The following is an 18,070-nucleotide window of genomic DNA, read 5'->3' as shown; positions in this document are numbered from 1 at the left end:
TTATGGAGGTTTAGAGAGGGAAGTTGAAGGATGAGGGTAGTTTGTGTTTGAGAATGAAGGAAGAAGAAGAAAAGTGAAAAAAAAAATGGTAAAAGAGGGTCTAGGACCATGGCACGGCCGTGCCAGTACAGGCACGGGCCGTGCCAACTCTCTGGAAGTTGATGAAGTATGGCTAGGTTACAGGCACGGCCGTGCCATCACTGGCACTGGCCGTGCCAAGCTTCTGGACATGCAAGGTTCAATTTTCTTCATTTTTCGCATCATTTTTGGACAAATACCTACAAAATAAATTAAAACAACAAAAAAACAAACAAAATAAAAGCAATTAAACCCGTGGGTTGCCTCCCACGAAGCGCTTTTTTAGAGTCATTAGCTTGACGATGAGAAGGTTTCTCTACCCAATACCCAATCTTTCCCAAAGGGATAGTGGCATCAACCTAAGATTCTCTCCCAAATTACACATAGCTTTTTCAATGGTTTCACTCTCAACAATCACACAAGGGGTGGAAAAACTCTCAATCACTATGAGGTTAGGCTTAACAAGCCTTTGTGGGACATGGATTTTGAGTTTATAAGGTGGTGAAACGATTGGCTTATCACTCTCTCCTATGACTTCCTCACCTTTTTGCTTTTCACTCTCTATCTCACCCTCAATTGTCTTAGTTTTCATAATGGGGTCCTCTAACTGCTTACCGTCCCTAAGTTGAATAGCATTTATAAGGTCTTTGGGGTTGGCTTCAGTTTGACCTGGAAAGACTTCGGGGGTTTGAGAGGAAGTAGCTACTTTTTGGGCTACTTGAGAGATTTGAGTTTCTAGCATTCTAGTGTGAGTAGCAATGGAGTCCACTTTAGATGTAAGCTTGACAAAAGAGTCATTCAAAGATCCAGTTTGATTTTTAAGTTCTTGAAATTGCTTGGATTGCTCCATAGCATGTTTTTCTAGTAAAATTTCCAAGCTGGATTTCTGAGGGACTCTTTCGTTGCTTGCATAAACGGGTGGTGTTGTTTGTTGTCCAAAGGTATAAAATTTTTGCTCGGGACTTTTAGCAACACTACCTAGTTGGCATTCAACACCAGTATGGTCAAGTATTCCACAAAATTCACAAGGTGGTGAAACAAGAGCAGGTGTGACGACACTTACAGTTAATTTATCAAATTTTTGAAGAAGTGTGTCCACCTTAGCAGATAGATGATCAAGGGTAGAAACTTGGCACATACCTGCCTCTTTTTTAGCGGGTGGAGGAGTACCTTCAGTGATAACTCTCTCACTTGTCCACTGATAGTGGTTGTATGTCATGCTCTCGATCAAATCATAGGCTCCTGTGTAAGTTTTATTCATCAAAGCTCCACCTGCAGCTGCATCAACATTCATTTTTGTGGAAAAAAAAAGACCATGATAAAAAGTGTGGATAATAAGCCAATTCTCAAAACCATGATGGGGGCAAAGCCTAAGCATTTCTTTGAAACGCTCCCACGCATTGTAAAGAGATTCACCATCTTTTTGAGTGAATTGTGTGATTTGACTCCTTAATTGAGCAGTTTTACTATGGGGGAAGAATTGGGAAAGGAATGCCTTCCTCATTTGGTCCCATGAAATTATAGAACCAATTTTCAATGAATGAAACCAAGCACTAGCTCTATCCCTCAAAGAAAAAGGAAAGAGGTGCAGCCTTACGGCCTCTTGGTTTGCCTTCAAAGTTCCACTGAGTCTTAGAAAAGTTGAAATATGAAAATTCGGATCCTCAGTGGGTGATCCGAAAAATTGATTTTGCTGCACCAGGTAAATAAGTGCAGGCTTTATTTCAAATTTAATATCCTCAACCGTTGGGTACACAATAGCATCGTACGACTCATCTGAAGATGCGATTCCATACTCTTTAAGAGCACGTTTCTCATCCATATCGTTATTATCTTCTTTAAGCCATGCCTGAAATCAAAACGGTTAAAGATAGAAAATAAAAAATAATAATAATAAAAAAAAATAAGTAGAAAGGGAGGGAGAGATATTTTATATATATAAAAAAAAATAAAGAGATAAGAAAAGGAAAGAAAATATATATATATATATATGTTTTTTTTTTTTTAATTTATGGAGAGAGAGAGAGAGAGATATATTTTATATATAAATATATATATATATATTTTTTGGTTTTTGTTTTATATATATATATATATAGAGAGAGAGAGAGAGATAAATATATAAAAATAAAAAGATAAGAAAAAGAAATATTTTTTTTTTTTTATATATAAATATATTTTATTTACTTATATAACTTTTTTTTTTTTTTTAGACTAAACACTATTGAAAAGTTAATCAAATTACAATAATTCCCCGGCAGCGGCGCCAAAAATTTGATGGGATAAAACCGCAAGTGCACGGTCTTACCGAAGTAGTAAAATAGAGTATCGTTCCGACAGGGAGTTATGAACTCAATTAACTTTAAATAACGATTAGACTAAAGTTTTATAAGGTAGAAAGTTTTGGGTTTTTAATTGAAAGTAAATAATAAAATAAGAGATAAAAGCCTTGGGGTTATTGGTTCATCCTAACGACAAGTCCTTCTCAAACCAAACTATTAAACTTATAACTTTATGTTAGACCTAATTTCTCAAGACAGTTTCTCTTTTGTTCCTCTAGCAACCAAGCCTATTTCGCTGACTTGATTACTATTAGATTTTGGTTCCTCTAACAACCAAGCCTATTTCGCTGACTTGATTGTTATTAGTTCCCTTGAAGATCGAAACTATATGTCTCAAAGATTGCAAAGCCTATTTCGCTGACTTTGCAATCCTTGTCTAAATTCACTTGTTCGAATATCAAAGCTCCACTTTCGTTTTATGAATTGATATTTGAGATGATGGATAAACAATTATCAAACCCTCCACTTTCGTTTCCACAGTTTGATAATGGTTGATCCATGTTAAAGCGGTGAATTTAGATAAGGAATTAGGGTTACATAAGATTAAGGTTTAAAGCTTGGTTTGATTAGGATTATGTCATTAGACTTATCCAACAATCCCAAGACAAGAGAAGTCTACTCACTGACGTTCATCGTAGACAAGGAGAAGAAGAGAGAAAGCATAAAGATAAATAACAAGTAAAATGAACTTTTATTAGAAAGACAATTGTCACATATTGTATTCCAAGAAAAGATGAATATTTGTGATGGCTAGCTACTCTATTTATAGTACACAATTGACTTAAAATCTAAGCAATTATATTCCAAGAATATTCCACGGTAGATTGTGCGCTAAAATAGAATAGCTTAGAGCCCAAGCAAAAGCAGCAAAAGGTCTTCTGGAGGGTGGCACAGCCGTGCCAAGGCTAGCACGGGCCGTGCCAGGCTTCTGACTTGTGGGAGACATATTTTGTTTCCCAATCTTCATATTTTCGTGTCCAATCTGCTCCAAATCCCTTTCTTTTGCTCCAAGACTCAATCCATCCAATATTCTTCCCTGAAATATAATAAATTGCAATTTAAAGTAAACTATCCTAAAAAGGAAATAATACTAATATAAAAATATATAAAATCTAAATAAAACTAAACTAAAAAGCATATTAAAATAGTATATAAATGACTCATCAAAGACCAACTGCACACTAGTCAACAAGGATGACAAATCCATTACATTCAAGGGAAAGAGAGTTGAGAATGTCTATAAAATTAATTTCTCTGATCTGGCTGATCAGAAGGTAGTTTGTCTTCTGTCATTGAATGATAAAAAGTGGGTATGGCATAGAAGGTTGGGACATGCTAATTGGAGATTAATTTCTAAAATTAGCAAGTTACAACTTGTCAAAGGATTGCCTAACATTGATTATCATTCAGATGCACTTTGTGGTGCATGTCAGAAAGGGAAAATTGTGAAAAGTTCTTTCAAATCCAAAGACATTGTATCAACCTCCAAACCCCTAGAATTAATCCATATTGATCTTTTTGGACCAGTTAACACTGCATCTTTATATGGAAGTAAATATGGATTAGTCATTGTTGATGATTACAGCAGATGGACTTGGGTAAAATTCATTAAAAGTAAAGATTATGCATGTGAAGTGTTTAGCAGCTTCTGCGCTCAAATACAATCTGAAAAAGAATTGAAAATTTTGAAAGTCAGAAGTGATCATGGTGGAGAATTTGAAAATGAGCCATTTGAATCTTTTTGTGAAAAACATGGGATTCTCCATGAATTTTCTTCTCCTAGAACTCCGCAACAAAATGGGGTTGTAGAGAGAAAGAACAGAACTTTACAAGAAATGGCCAGAACCATGATCCATGAAAATAATTTAGACAAACATTTCTAGGCAGAAGCAGTTAATACTTCATGTTATATTCAAAATAGGATCTATATCAGACCTATGTTGGAGAAAACTGCATATGAACTCTTTAAAGGAAGAAGACCCAATATCTCTTACTTTCATCAGTTTGGATGTACTTGTTACATTCTAAACACTAAAGACTATCTGAAGAAATTTGATGCCAAGGCTCAAAGAGGAATCTTTTTAGGTTACTCTGAAAGGTCAAAGGCGTACAGAGTGTAGAATTCAGAAACACATTGTGTTGAAGAATCTATGCACGTTAAATTTGATGATAGAGAGCCTGGAAGTAAAACTCCAGAGCAAAGTGAAAGTAATGCAGGTACAACTGATTCTGAAGATGCATCAGAATCTGATCAACCTTCTGATTCTGAAAAGCATTCAGAAGCTGAATCTAGTCCAGAAGCTGAGTCTATTTCAGAAGCAGAACCTAGTCCAGTAATACATAATGAAAATGCTTCTGAAGACATTCAAGATAACACTCAGCATGTAGTTCAACCAAAATTCAAACATAAAACGTCACATCCTGAGGAGCTAATCATTGGAAGCAAAAACAGTCATAGGAGAACAAGATCTCACTTCAGACAAGAAGAATCTTTGATAGGATTGCTTTCCATAATTGAGCCTAAAACTGTTGAAGAAGCTCTCTCAGATGATGGATGGATACTAGCTATGCAAGAAGAGCTAAATCAGTTTCAGAGGAATGATGTGTGGGATCTGGTAACCAAACCTTGTCAGAAGAACATTATTGCACAAGGAGAATGAACAAGGAGAAGTAACCAGAAACAAAGCTAGACTTGTTGCACAAGGTTACAGTCAACAAGAAGGCATTGATTACACTGAAACATTTGCTCCAGTTGCAAGATTGGAAGCAATCAGGTTACTTCTATCCTATGCAATTAATCATGGCATAATATTATATCAAATGGATGTCAAAAGTGTTTTTCTTAATGGTGTCATTGAAGAAGAAGTGTATGTCAAACAACCTCCTGGGTTTGAGGATCTTAAGCATCCTGACCATGTTTATAAACTTAAGAAATCACTATATGGCTTGAAACAAGCTCCCAGAGCTTGGTATGATAGGCTAAGTAATTTCTTAATTAAAAATGATTTTGAAAGAGGACAAGTTGACACAACACTCTTCAGAAGGACTCTTAAGAAAGACATTTTGATTGTGCAAATATATGTTGATGATATAATATTTGGTTCTACTAATGCATCTCTTTGCAAGGAATTTTCTAAGTTAATGCATGATGAATTTGAAATGAGCATGATGGGAGAATTGAAATTCTTTCTTGGAATTCAAATCAACCAAAGTAAAGAAGGAGTATATGTTCATCAAACAAAATATACAAAGGAGCTTCTGAAGAAGTTCAAGCTAGAAGATTGTAAAGTGATGAACACTCCAATGCATCCAACCTGCACCTTAAGCAAAGAAGATACTGGAACTGTAGTAGACCAGAAGCTATACAGAGGTATGATTGGTTCTCTGTTATACCTCACTGCATCTAGACCTGATATTTTATTCAGTGTATGCTTGTGTGCAAGATTTCAATCAGATCCTAGAGAATCTCATTTAACTGCAGTTAAGAGAATCTTCAGGTATCTGAAAGGAACAACTAATCTTGGACTCCTGTATAGGAAATCCCTAGATTATAAGTTGATTGGATTCTGTGATGTTGATTATGCTGGTGACGGGATTGAAAGAAAATCAACCAGTGGAAATAGTCAATTCCTGGGAGAGAATCTGATATCCTGGGCAAGCAAAAGACAAGCAACTATTGATATGTCTACAGCAGAAGCAGAATACATTTCAGCTGCAAGTTGTTGCACACAACTACTTTGGATGAAACATCAGTTGGAAGATTATCAGATTAATGCTAACAGTATTCCCATCTTTTGTGATAATACTGCTGCTATTTGTTTGTCTAAAAATCCAATTCTACATTCTAGAGCCAAGCATATTGAGATCAAACACCATTTTATCAGAGACTATGTTCAAAAAGGAATTTTAGATATACAATTCATTGATACTGAACATCAATGGGCTGATATATTTACAAAACCTTTATCTGTTGAAAGATTTGATTTTATTAAGAAAAATTTGAATATGCACTTTGTGTCTGATTGAAAATTTGCTTGCCTCTGAATAAGAAGTTTGGTTCTGAAGTCTATTCAGAAGCATTTGGTCCATCAGAAGCTCTTAACTGAGGTTCTGAGGAAAATGTGCTTCTGAAGATGACGTCAGCACTAAAACTTCAGAAGCGGTATTCTTTGCTTCTGAATAGCATGGCTAGTGGGATCGTTTGCAGTTACTCTTTTGTAACAGCTGTCCCATTACCCAAAGGTTAGTTTTCTGAAAAGTTTCTGACGTGGTCTATTAATGGAGAAACACTGAGGTCCATGCATCTAATTGATGTAAAAGACCTTAAGAAGCTACCCACAGATATGAAGGCATCTGATGCCAAATCAGCATTGATTCCCAATTTTCCTCCTATCTGCAAACAAGATCCTCTGGATGTTCAGATGAACTATATCAGAGATCATTTTGAAAGGACAAGGGAGAAGATCAGTCTGAAAGATGTGCCTGAACAGATGTTTGGAGGTGTTCTTCCTGTTGCCAAGAGCAGAAAATCAAAGAGTAGGCCCCTTTCAAAAGAAGAATACTTGGAAGAAGAAGAGGCTAAAAGAAAACCTTCCAAGAGGACCAGAAAAGAAACCAAGGTTGAGGTTGCAGCACCAAAGCCCAAGAAATCCAAAGCAAATGTTTCAGCTTCTAAAGAAGCTATGCTTCTGAAGAAGTTCCTGCTTCTGAAGAAGATGTTCAGAAGCAGAAAATCAAGAAATCAAGAGTGTTGGAAGAAGAGCCAAGTGCTAAGAAGGCTAAGAGTAATAAGCCTAGTGTAATGCCAATGTTTGTTCCTACAGAAGAACAATGGCAATATGCTAGAAATTATACTGCAACTGAGATGGCTAGGAGGAAGCAGCTGAGACAGCAGAAGAAAAGAGAGGAACAACTCAAGGCTGCAGGGTATAAGCTTGCTCCTCAGAAGGCTGCTGAGTTTGTTGCTTTAGCTGCTGAAGTTGAACAAGAAACTGTCCAGGAGGGAGTAAAACTGCTATCTCAAGCTTTGAAAGACAAGTAGGCTTCAGGAGCTACTTCATCAGAACCAGCATCTAAAGCTCCAGAAGCAGCTCATCCAGAAGCTCACTCTTCAGGTACTTCTTTACAAGCTAATATCAATACTCAGATTCCTGACCTTCCATCTTCACCCTCATCATCATCCACTGAATCAGATGACCAACCTCTTAGTCAACACATTGAAAAAATACTAAATCGCAAACCTACCAAACTAACAACTTATGGAACAATTGATTATGAGCAGACCCAAATTGAATTCTCTAAAGAGAGGATAAAAATCTGTGAAAAATTTAATTTGCCTCCTGATCACTTTTTTCAAACACAAATTCCAGAAGCTGTTAGTATACAATTTCCTGAAACCAACCCACAAAATAACCAATCTCCACAAAAAGCCTCTGAAGTAGTTTCAGAAGCAACTACTTCAGAAACCCCCCAAAAACAAGGATCATCAACCCTCATAACTTAGAAAAGCATTTAGGTGGTGAAATGCAACCTACACCTACAAAGGCCTCTAAGACAGTCCCTGAAAAGACTGTTTTGGAAAACCAACAAACAATTACACAAACTAAAACAGTCATCCCTGAACCAACTGTTCCTGAACCAACTGTTCCTGAACAGACTGTTTCTGATCTAGATCAAACTACCATAGAACAACCCCAGACTAACACAGAACAACAACAACAACCAGAACCACCAATAATTGACCTAACCTCTTCTGACCATCAAACAGCCTCTAATCAACCTTCTACATCTCAAACACCCATCCCAGACACCATCCTGGAATCTGAATATATTGATGAACAGCTTATAAGGTTAAGTGATGAGATTCAGTCACTGATTCTTCTCAGAACAGTTCATGTACCTCCCATTCACTATCTTGATCAATGGATGGATCTGAAGAAAGGATTCAATAAACTGCTGGATCAACTGAGCACAAAATGTGTCTCATCTCACTCTGCTATGTTGAAGAAATTATTGGATGATATGCATGAAGCAGCTAGAGTGAAGGAGCTTGATTATGTGCCTCTGCTAGCAAATTCACCGTTCTATCCAGAAGCTGTTTACATCTCAAGGGCTGATAGAATTCAAGAAGGGCTAAGAAGAAGACTGAGAGCCAAGGATGAAGAACTTCAGAAGCAGTCTGAGCAGATCAAATTCTTATTGGAACAAGTGTCTAAATTATCCAAATCTTAGTTGCACACCAATTCTTTTTGAATGTTTAGATCTTGTTTTAAGTATTGCATTGCTTTAACTATGTATTTTAACTGGTTTATCATTGCTTCTGAATCAATTCAATAATTCTCATGCTATTTTTCAAGTTGTTTCTCTGAAAATCATTGCTATATATGTTGTTTCATTGGCTCTAATACACTGTATTTTAAAGTTTATCCTTCTGTTGCTCTGATACTCTTTCTTTTGTTTTTCTTTACTTACTTTTTGTTGATGACAAAAGGGGGAGTAGATGTATAGTATTTTAAGGCTCTGAGCCCCATTATAATAACTTGATTAAGTTAACTTTTTGATGTGAGCTTTGCTTAGAACCACTTCTAAACCATTGACTAAGTTTATAAATTCAGCAATTGGCCTTGTTGGAACAAAATATGTTTCACAATGGACCTTAATGAGTTTTGATGATAACAAGGTATAAAAAATTGTCAATTGGTTATTGCTAATAATTGTTCAAGTGTACAGGACCAAATGCTAGTCAAGTAATTTGAATAGGTCTTGGAAGAACAAAGGAAAGCAAAGGAATTCACAGCATCTGAAGAAAACTGCGTCTGAAGTTTGGAGTGCTCCTGAAGCTAAAGTGCATCTGAAGTGATGACGTCATCAGAAGCAGAAGCTCATCAGAAGCAAGGTTTTCATCAGAAGCGATATCATCACCAGAAGCTACATTTAATCCGTAAATTCAAACTGAAGATCCAAAGTAGTTGTTTCTCATTTCAACTTTATCTAAGAAGAACGAAGAATTGAAAGGGAGGTATTAACGGTCATTTGGATAGCAATGGTATTTGTCCTTCATTAACAGAGTTGACAAAGTACAGGTGTACAACCACTACCTCCACTACTCTGTTTTGTCCACGCTACAAGACAAGACAACAGCTATGCCTGCAGAATTTGTGCCTTCAAGATGGGAATGAATTTGAAGTTAATTCCTCAAAGGACTACACCCAAATCAGGCAAAGGATTACTGGTGAATGATCAAAGGATTTCAAACGACTCTTTAGACGTGCTAATCATCTCAACGTCTCGTTCACACCTCTATATAAAGGAGTGAAGACTTGAAGATTGGTGATAGATATATACAAGTTAAAAAGCGCCAAAACTCTGTCAATTTGATTCTACAAAGCACACTGAATTTCTGCACTGATTTGATACATCTTAGAAATTCAAAAGTCTAGAGTCTTTAACGTATTGTAGTGTGAACACCACTGATTGCATATCAAGTGTTCAAATCAAACATATTTCATTGTATTTTTCTTGTTTGATCAGAAGCCTCTTGCCTGCGTGCTTGAGCAATAGAAGACTCTTGCTTAGTGCTTGAGCATTGGAAGACTCTTGCGTGTGTGCTTGAGCATTTTTGTGAAGTCTCATACTTAGAGAGTATTGAGCAGTTTGTAATCTTTGAGATTATAGTGAAATCTCCTTGGAAGTGCAAGGGGGACTAGACTACTTCCGTTTTGTGGAAGGAACCAGGATAACTGCTTGTGTCTTTCTTTTCTTTTCTCTGCTTTGATCTTTTCCGCTACGTATCTGATTCTGATCATTTCATCAGAAGCACTTACAAACTGCTTCTGAAGTTTTATCAGAAGAAGAATCTTTAAAGAGAAAAAGAAAACACAAGCAGTTTGTAAGTGCTTCTGATGAAATGATCAGAATCAGATACGTAGCGGAAAAGATCAAAGCAGAGAAAAGAAAAGAAAGACACAAGCAGTTATCCTGGTTCCTTCCACAAAACGGAAGTAGTCTAGTCCCCCTTGCACTTCCAAGGAGATTTCACTATAATCTCAAAGATTACAAACTGCTCAATACTCTCTAAGTATGAGACCTCACAAAAATGCTCAAGCACACACGCAAGAGTCTTCCAATGCTCAAGCACTAAGCAAGAGTCTTCTAATGCTCAAGAACGCAGGCAAGAGGCTTCTGATCAAACAAGAAAAATACAATGAAATATGTTTGATTTGAACACTTGATATGCAATCAGTGGTGTTCACACTACAATACGTTAAAGACTCTAGACTTTTGAATTTCTAAGATGTATCAAATCAGTGCAGAAATTCAGTGTGCTTTGTAGAATCAAATTGACAGAGTTTTGGCGCTTTTTAACTTGTATATATCTATCACCAATCTTCAAGTCTTCACTCCTTTATATAGAGGTGTGAAAGAGACGTTGAGATGATTAGCACGTCTAAAGAGTCGTTTGAAATCCTTTGATCATTCACCAGTAATCCTTTGCCTGATTTGGGTGTAGTCCTTTGAGGAATTAACTTCAAATTCATTCCCATCTTGAAGGCACAAATTCTGCAGGCATAGCTGTTGTCTTGTCTTGTAGCGTGGACAAAACAGAGTAGTGGAGGTAGTGGTTGTACACTTGTACATTGTCAACTCTGTTAATGAAGGACAAATACTCAGTGCTATCCAAATGGCCGTTGATACCTCCCTTTCAATTCTTCGTTCTTCTTAGATAAAGTTGAAATGAGAAACAGCTACTTTGGATCTTCAGTTTGAATTTACGGATTAAATGTAGCTTCTGGTGATGATATCGCTTCTGATGAAAACCTTGCTTCTGATGAGCTTCTGCTTCTGATGACGTCATCACTTCAGATGCACTTTAGCTTCAGGAGCACTCCAAACTTCAGACGCAGTTTTCTTCAGATGCTATGAATTCCTTTGCTTTCCTTTGTTCTTCCAAGACCTATTTAAATTACTTGACTAGCATTTGGTCCTGTACACTTGAACAATTATTAGCAATAACCAATTGACAATTTTTAATACCTTGTTATCATCAAAACTCATTAAGGTCCATTGTGAAACATATTTTGTTCCAACAAGGCCAATTGCTGAATTTATAAACTAAGTCAATGTCTGTTTTTTATGCACAAACATGCTTTGAGTTTTTTTACGCACAAATTAAAAATACATATTGCATCATTCTTTTTTCATGTGCATAATTTGTGTTAGGAAACATATTGCATCACTATTTGGAAAAAAAAAAACCTAAATTCAATCCTAACCAGTTTGGATTGTATTATGAGAGTTGCACCAAATGTTCGAAGACATCAATGTCAAATGGTGCTAGCTATATATGCACATGCGGAAGTGATGCTTAGTTTCCATTTGTTTCAACAATGTTAATTGGTCAACGGGGTACATATAATGTACATGCATGCATTTATCTAGACTTTATAGGAAGATAATAGGAAGATAAATTAGAAGTCATGTTACATTTTCTTTAGCTTAAAATCAGTTATGCTACCTTTATGTTATAAATTATATGTAACTATATTCGCATACATCTTATCCATGTAAATATGCATTAGACTAATATTGCAGTTATTTTCCTGTTTAGCATTTCCCAAACGGGGTGTCAAGAACAATTCTGAAAGGAAAGCGCAAAACAATCACTCTCATTGATGACCAGACACAGAGACAGTATAACTGTCACCTCATTACCGCCGATAGAGCAAGCTATGAAAATTACTTGGGTGGGCAGTGGTTCAATTTCTGCAGATAACGAGTGATGGAAGAAGGTGGTAAGCTCATCTTTGATCTCGAAAAGTCATAGAAGAACTTGCAAATTCGAGTTGTTCCAAAGTAGATATTTGTTGTTGAACTATTTGAACTTCTACTATTTTGACGTATCGCTTTGGACTGTGGTCGTAAACTATCTTGACTTTTGGGATGCCATTTGTTCTTTTCATTTTGTCTGATGTAAGTATTGACAAAAATCCCTTTTTGGTTAGTCTATTGTAACGTTAATCTGCACATTGTTGGTTTCTTCATTGGTTCCAATTAGTATCATGTTAATTGTAATGTTGTTTTCCCAATCTCTTGAGCAAAATAAAACATGCTCTTTTCCTACGGTAAATCTTTATAATGCTTTGGTAAATGTTTAAGAAATGTACATATATATAACTTCTAATTAACACTGCAATTTGTTTTGTACCTAGCACTTCTCAAATGAGATATCAATGACATTTCTAAAAGAAACACGGAAAACAATCACACTCACCGACAAACAAGCTCAAAAAAGGTATAAGTGTCGCTTGATAACGGCAAAGAGAGCAAGTTACAAAAAATACTTAGCGGCCAATGGTTCAAATTTTGCCGAGAACATATGTTAGAGGTAAGTGATAAGTTAATTTTTGATCTAGAGAAGCCACCTAAAAATATGCACCTTCAAGTCGTTTCCAAATAAAGATTTGGTGTTCATGATCCGCACTTTCAACAAATCACCTTAACTCTAATCATAGACTAGAGTATCTTTACTCACTGATGCTACTTCTTTACTTGATTTCATTTGATGTAAATATGGGTATCAATCATTTTTTGGTAACTCTATTACAACAACACTCTTTTTTATAATTTTGGATAATATGTAAATTCACACATCATTGGTTCCTTTATTGGTTCCAATTGTTTTCATCCTAAATATTATGTCAATTCCTAATCTCATAAACTGATTATATGCTCTCTTAATCAGCCCATATATATTTTATGATGAATCACAATGTTTCATCGTTTTAACATCTCTTTTTTTAAAGAATTTTTTAATCGAATACGTCATTGAACCTGTGCTTCGCACGGGTTTGTAACTAGTTCATTTTTAGAAAATCAAAATCGCCTATTCTATTTATAAATTACTTTTGAAATACGTGAATTTGATACTCTTACTCAATTTTTTTCTTCCAATTTAATATTAATATTCATTTTTTTCTATTCTAAAACTATGAGGAACTTGCACTGCACATTAAGTTTTTGCTAGGCAATACACAAAAGGTTCCTCATAAAATCCAAATAAATAAATAAATAATTTCCTTAATTCAAAAGGAAAAATAATTAGTACGATTTTAAAGGGGAGTTTTTTTTTTTTTGGAGAATATGCTCGGTTGATTAAATTACAATATTTGAGCACTATTAGACATTAATTTTTTTTAGGGATTAATATTCTTTTTTAGTTAAGTAATCTTAATGGCTGGAATTTTATCTTTTAAGATGAATAAGTGGGAATTCGAGATTCGAACTAATGTTTTTAAAACCGAACCGGTCATCAAACCGACGAGACCTCCGGTTCATGGTTCAATCGGTTGAACCGGTTCAACTGATTAATTAATAAATAAATAAAATATTAAAATGCATAAAGTAAATTTCACAAATAAATCTAATTTTTTTGAAGAAAAAAAATCTATAACACATAAAATTAACAAGTATGAAAACTGTTCCTACAAAAAAAAAAAGTATGAAAACTGTCCAAATAAAAAAATGCCCAACCCAATAGTATATGTTTGAGTAGAAAACTGCTCTTCTCCCATTAAGTTTCGCTCATTCCCAACCAAACTTCTCAAAATACCTCTATGTGAGTTAACTTATGCAGATGTTAAACCCAACTTACTTAAGTCACGCTGAAATACAACCTACGTGACTTAAGTGCTAAAAACTCACAATAAACCCCAACGTCAGTTAACTTACGCAGGTTTTCTTTCTCACTTAGGTTACTTATTGGAGGCTGTCCCATTCCATTTGGTGTAGTTTTCATGAATTCAATGAATCATATGGGAAGACTAAGAAAAAAATGTTTGATTTTGTCACTAATTGGTATGCTTGACGGCCACGTATATGTTTCCGTACAGCCACCAATTTTTATTTGACATTCATTATTGTTTTCCATTATTGATTTCCATTAAATAGTGGTATTCGAATATTGATATCCATGAAATAGTATAAAGACAACTGACTTTATGTATAGAGCCATAAGTTTTTGATACAGAAAAAGACCATGAATTACATACAATTATTGAGTGATGGGATTCAGAGAAAGAAAACTGACGTGAGTTAACCCACGTTCGAGTTCAGTGCGAGTTTTAGCGTACGTAGGATGTACTCCAGTGTGACAGTGTGATTTCTTAGTGACTTCTCTTGTAAATTTGGCGTATGAAAGAAGCAAGAAAAAAAAGGAAATATCCAAACAATAAGACTTGGAAAAATTACTAGGGAAACTTAATTTTTTTTTTTAAATATTTATATAATTAAAGAGTTTTTTTTAGGGCATATAATTAAAGAGTTGTCCAAAAGAAATTATCAAAATCTTTTTTCCATTTTTGTTTTTAATGAGAAAATGTTAACTAGCAATAGTGATCGACTTTAGGACTCATTTGGAGGCCATAATAAGAGATGATATGATATGAAATATTTATTATATCTAGAGTTGTCAAATAGGTCACAAATTCCAAATCTTACACTAATTAAGAATAAGGTAGAAACTTTCAAGCTTCTATAAATGCTTCTTTTATTAATTTCTTGAAATACTAATTTTGGATATGCAGTGGTTGTCATCTCTTTTTTGTTAATTTAAGTTATAAGATTGTACATGTATCATCAATATGTAAACTAGTTTATCTTGGACAAATCATCCTAATTATTGTAGCAAGTTATAGTTTAACTTGGATGTCCTTTCTCCCCAATGATTTCATGTTTAATATTGTCTTGTGCAATGACTCATCATTATGGATTTTTCTTAGACTTAACAGCAGTTTTAACCTCCTAACTTTTCTAAAGTTGCGATTTTGGTCCTATAAAAAAAAAAACTACAAAATCGTCCCTTAAGTTTTGCACATGTGACAGTTTTGGCCCCCAAGGCCAATTTTGACTTAGTCTACGCTAACGTGACACCCTAAGTGAGGTGCCACGTGTTATTTTATTTTATTTTTCTTGGCCTTGGGGCTAAAACTGCTATAGTTGCAAAATTTAGGGGGCAGTTTTGTAGTTTTTTCTTAGAGGGCTAAAATCGCAACTTCGTGAAAGTTAGGGGACGAAAACTGTTATTAAGCTTTTTTCTTAGTGAAGAGTAATTCAAATGGAAGAGAAGTTAGAGGTTACACAAGTGATGAATTGTCGCTCTGTTCCAAAAAGAGATATACTATTCACCAAGACCGAAGGAGTACTATGGCTTCAAATCTTTCAATTGAGACATTGGATTGGGAATTTGCAATTAAGTGATTAATTGACAGTTCAATGTTCCACACTTATTAAAACCAACTTTATATCTTTATTTTTGTTCCACACAAGTACCTGTCTCCAACACCTTTTTTTTTTGTTTTGACTAAAGGAAAAGATAAATTTAATTTAGCACAGTAATTAAAGGATGGGTGATGATGATATAATATAGCATCGTTGTTCATTATATTATTCACTAGGCCGCAAGATCAGGTTGTTTACGACAACAGTGTTACCTATATGTTATACAACATAGCAAGCAATGTTTGCCTTGTGATCACTGTGAGACAAAATAGTAATGCCGCTAGCCTTCTCTTCTTCCTGTATCGACTAATTGATGTAAGTGTTCTTCTGATTCGAACGAACCTTCATTTAAATTTTGAATTGAATAAGTTTTGCAAGTAATGAACAATCAGTGAAATTTGTGTTTGTTGTAGGTGTTTAAGCATTATTTTGAAGAATTAGAAGAGGAAGTGCTTAGGGATAACTTCGTTGTAGTGGTAAAAAATGTGGAACTGTTTCTCAACTCCAAGTTTTCGGAATGAATGAATCTGTTGAATTTTTCATATAGTAAAAGACTAGGAACTCATCAAAATTACCAGTTGCAACTTAGTAATGATTTTGACATTCTATTTGTAATGAGATATTACAAACTGCACAAGAAGATGACATTATCTCACTCTCAATAATTCCAATAATCCTAAACTCTTGCATCAAACAAAATACAATTTAAACCACATGGCGCAAAAATCATATCTACCTCAGAACCAGCAAGCAGTATTTTCTTCCTCTTCCCCAGACATGTAAGTTAGTGTAGATAATTATCTTTGACAGGATATCAAAAAAATTATATTGAATCAAGTTCTAGTTTATTTCTGTGTTTTACCAAAGAAAACTCATCAGCTCGTATCATTAAGAAAAAATATTGATTACAATGAGGTAAAACCTCAAAATTTTCAATTAATTAGTCCAAAAAATAGCCGCCCTTTAATTAAAAAAAAAAACATTTTAATATAGGAGATTATAGAAACGAATTCACCAACATCACATTTGTTGCCAGCGCGCATAAACCTGACCGATATGACAGTTTTGATTTTTTCTTATTATTGCAAATCAAATAAGATGACTTCTTCACAAAACACATTGTAGATTTGGATGAAGCAAACTGTTGATTATAGCTCATATTCCCTAATAAGTGGTCAGCTGCAATCTAGCGTAGCATTGCAAATCGAGAGGAGCAGAATCAGTGCATACTAAAAAGAAATTGCGAATACTTGTTGTCAAACATGTAGGCACGGCCCTATCGTTTGACATTCAATTCTTGAAGAGGTATAGTGTGCCAAATATTTCCCATAATTCTTGAAGAGAAAACTGTGATTATTTCATGCACCAAATGTACCATGTTAAAAAGTAAGGATTATTTGAAAATGCACTGTAACACAAACCAATTACAATAATTCAAAATGCACTGTAACAGCAGATACTATAATTCAAAGACGTAAATACAATTGGTTAAACTCTGTGATAAGTGATAACAGTTGTGTTTTTTGCATGTTTACTTCTTATTTTAGAACCAAATTTGCTATTTTAACACAAAAGAGCTGTTGAAGTTGTACAGAATCTTCATCATGTTACTGATAATGAAGTTAACACTTTTTATGCAAATTGTGAAGTACTGGAGAGCCATAGAAATATGGAACAATGCAGCAAACAGAGATATATTGTGCGCCTTTTGATTAGTAGTGGATAACAATACAGATTTTGAGAGTTGTCAATGAATGCACTTGTTATGTTATCCAAAAAAGCAGACGTAGATCCTTCTAGTCAGGCTACGATGAAGAGTGTCAACATTTTTGTAGACCACGGAATGTGTCATTTTAGATCGCAAAATTTTAGCTATTATTTAATAAAATAGAAGTGATTAAATGTAACCATAAGTGTCTCTATTGTGTCGATATTGGACATTGTACATGTCTTCAATCTCTACGTTTTGGTTCTACATATCGACATTGCGTTCTTAACTATGCAAATATAAATTTCAATGTAAGTTTTTAGTTTATAGTTTCAACCATAACTCAACTCAAACTATCCATTAAAAGTCATCTATAACAATATGTCTTCAAGTCTGTCTCAAGGTTGAAATTATACCATGCCTTATTTTTTAAAATTTCAATGTATATAATCTTTCAATTTGTTCCTTTCTCATTTAGTTTTTAAAAATATGATTCAGTTGCTTAATCAAATTCTGATTCCTTGACCATGCAAACTAAATTTAAATTACTTGTCATACATGTGATTCAGTTTGTTATTCACATGTAATCCCTGATGCTTTTTTATTTTTTTAATTTCCTTACAAGCTTAATTATATTTGCTGAGAATGATGTAAATTTTTTATTTAC

At 34.7% G+C, this 18,070-nt stretch overlaps 1 non-coding gene across 1 annotated transcript; it reads left to right on the top strand.

The window, feature by feature from the left end:
• The first annotated feature begins 1,427 nt into the window (after positions 1 to 1,427).
• On the top strand, positions 1,428 to 1,534 carry LOC120579799 (small nucleolar RNA R71). The gene has a single exon (XR_005645544.1). It is a non-coding gene; the product is annotated as a small nucleolar RNA R71 (small nucleolar RNA).
• Positions 1,535 to 18,070: the final 16,536 nt, after the last annotated feature.

The sequence above is a fragment of the Medicago truncatula genome, chromosome 3, assembly GCF_003473485.1.
Source record: "Medicago truncatula cultivar Jemalong A17 chromosome 3, MtrunA17r5.0-ANR, whole genome shotgun sequence".
In the NCBI taxonomy this organism is placed as follows: Eukaryota; Viridiplantae; Streptophyta; class Magnoliopsida; order Fabales; family Fabaceae; genus Medicago; species Medicago truncatula.
This window is presented reverse-complemented; position numbering and strand designations above follow the sequence as displayed.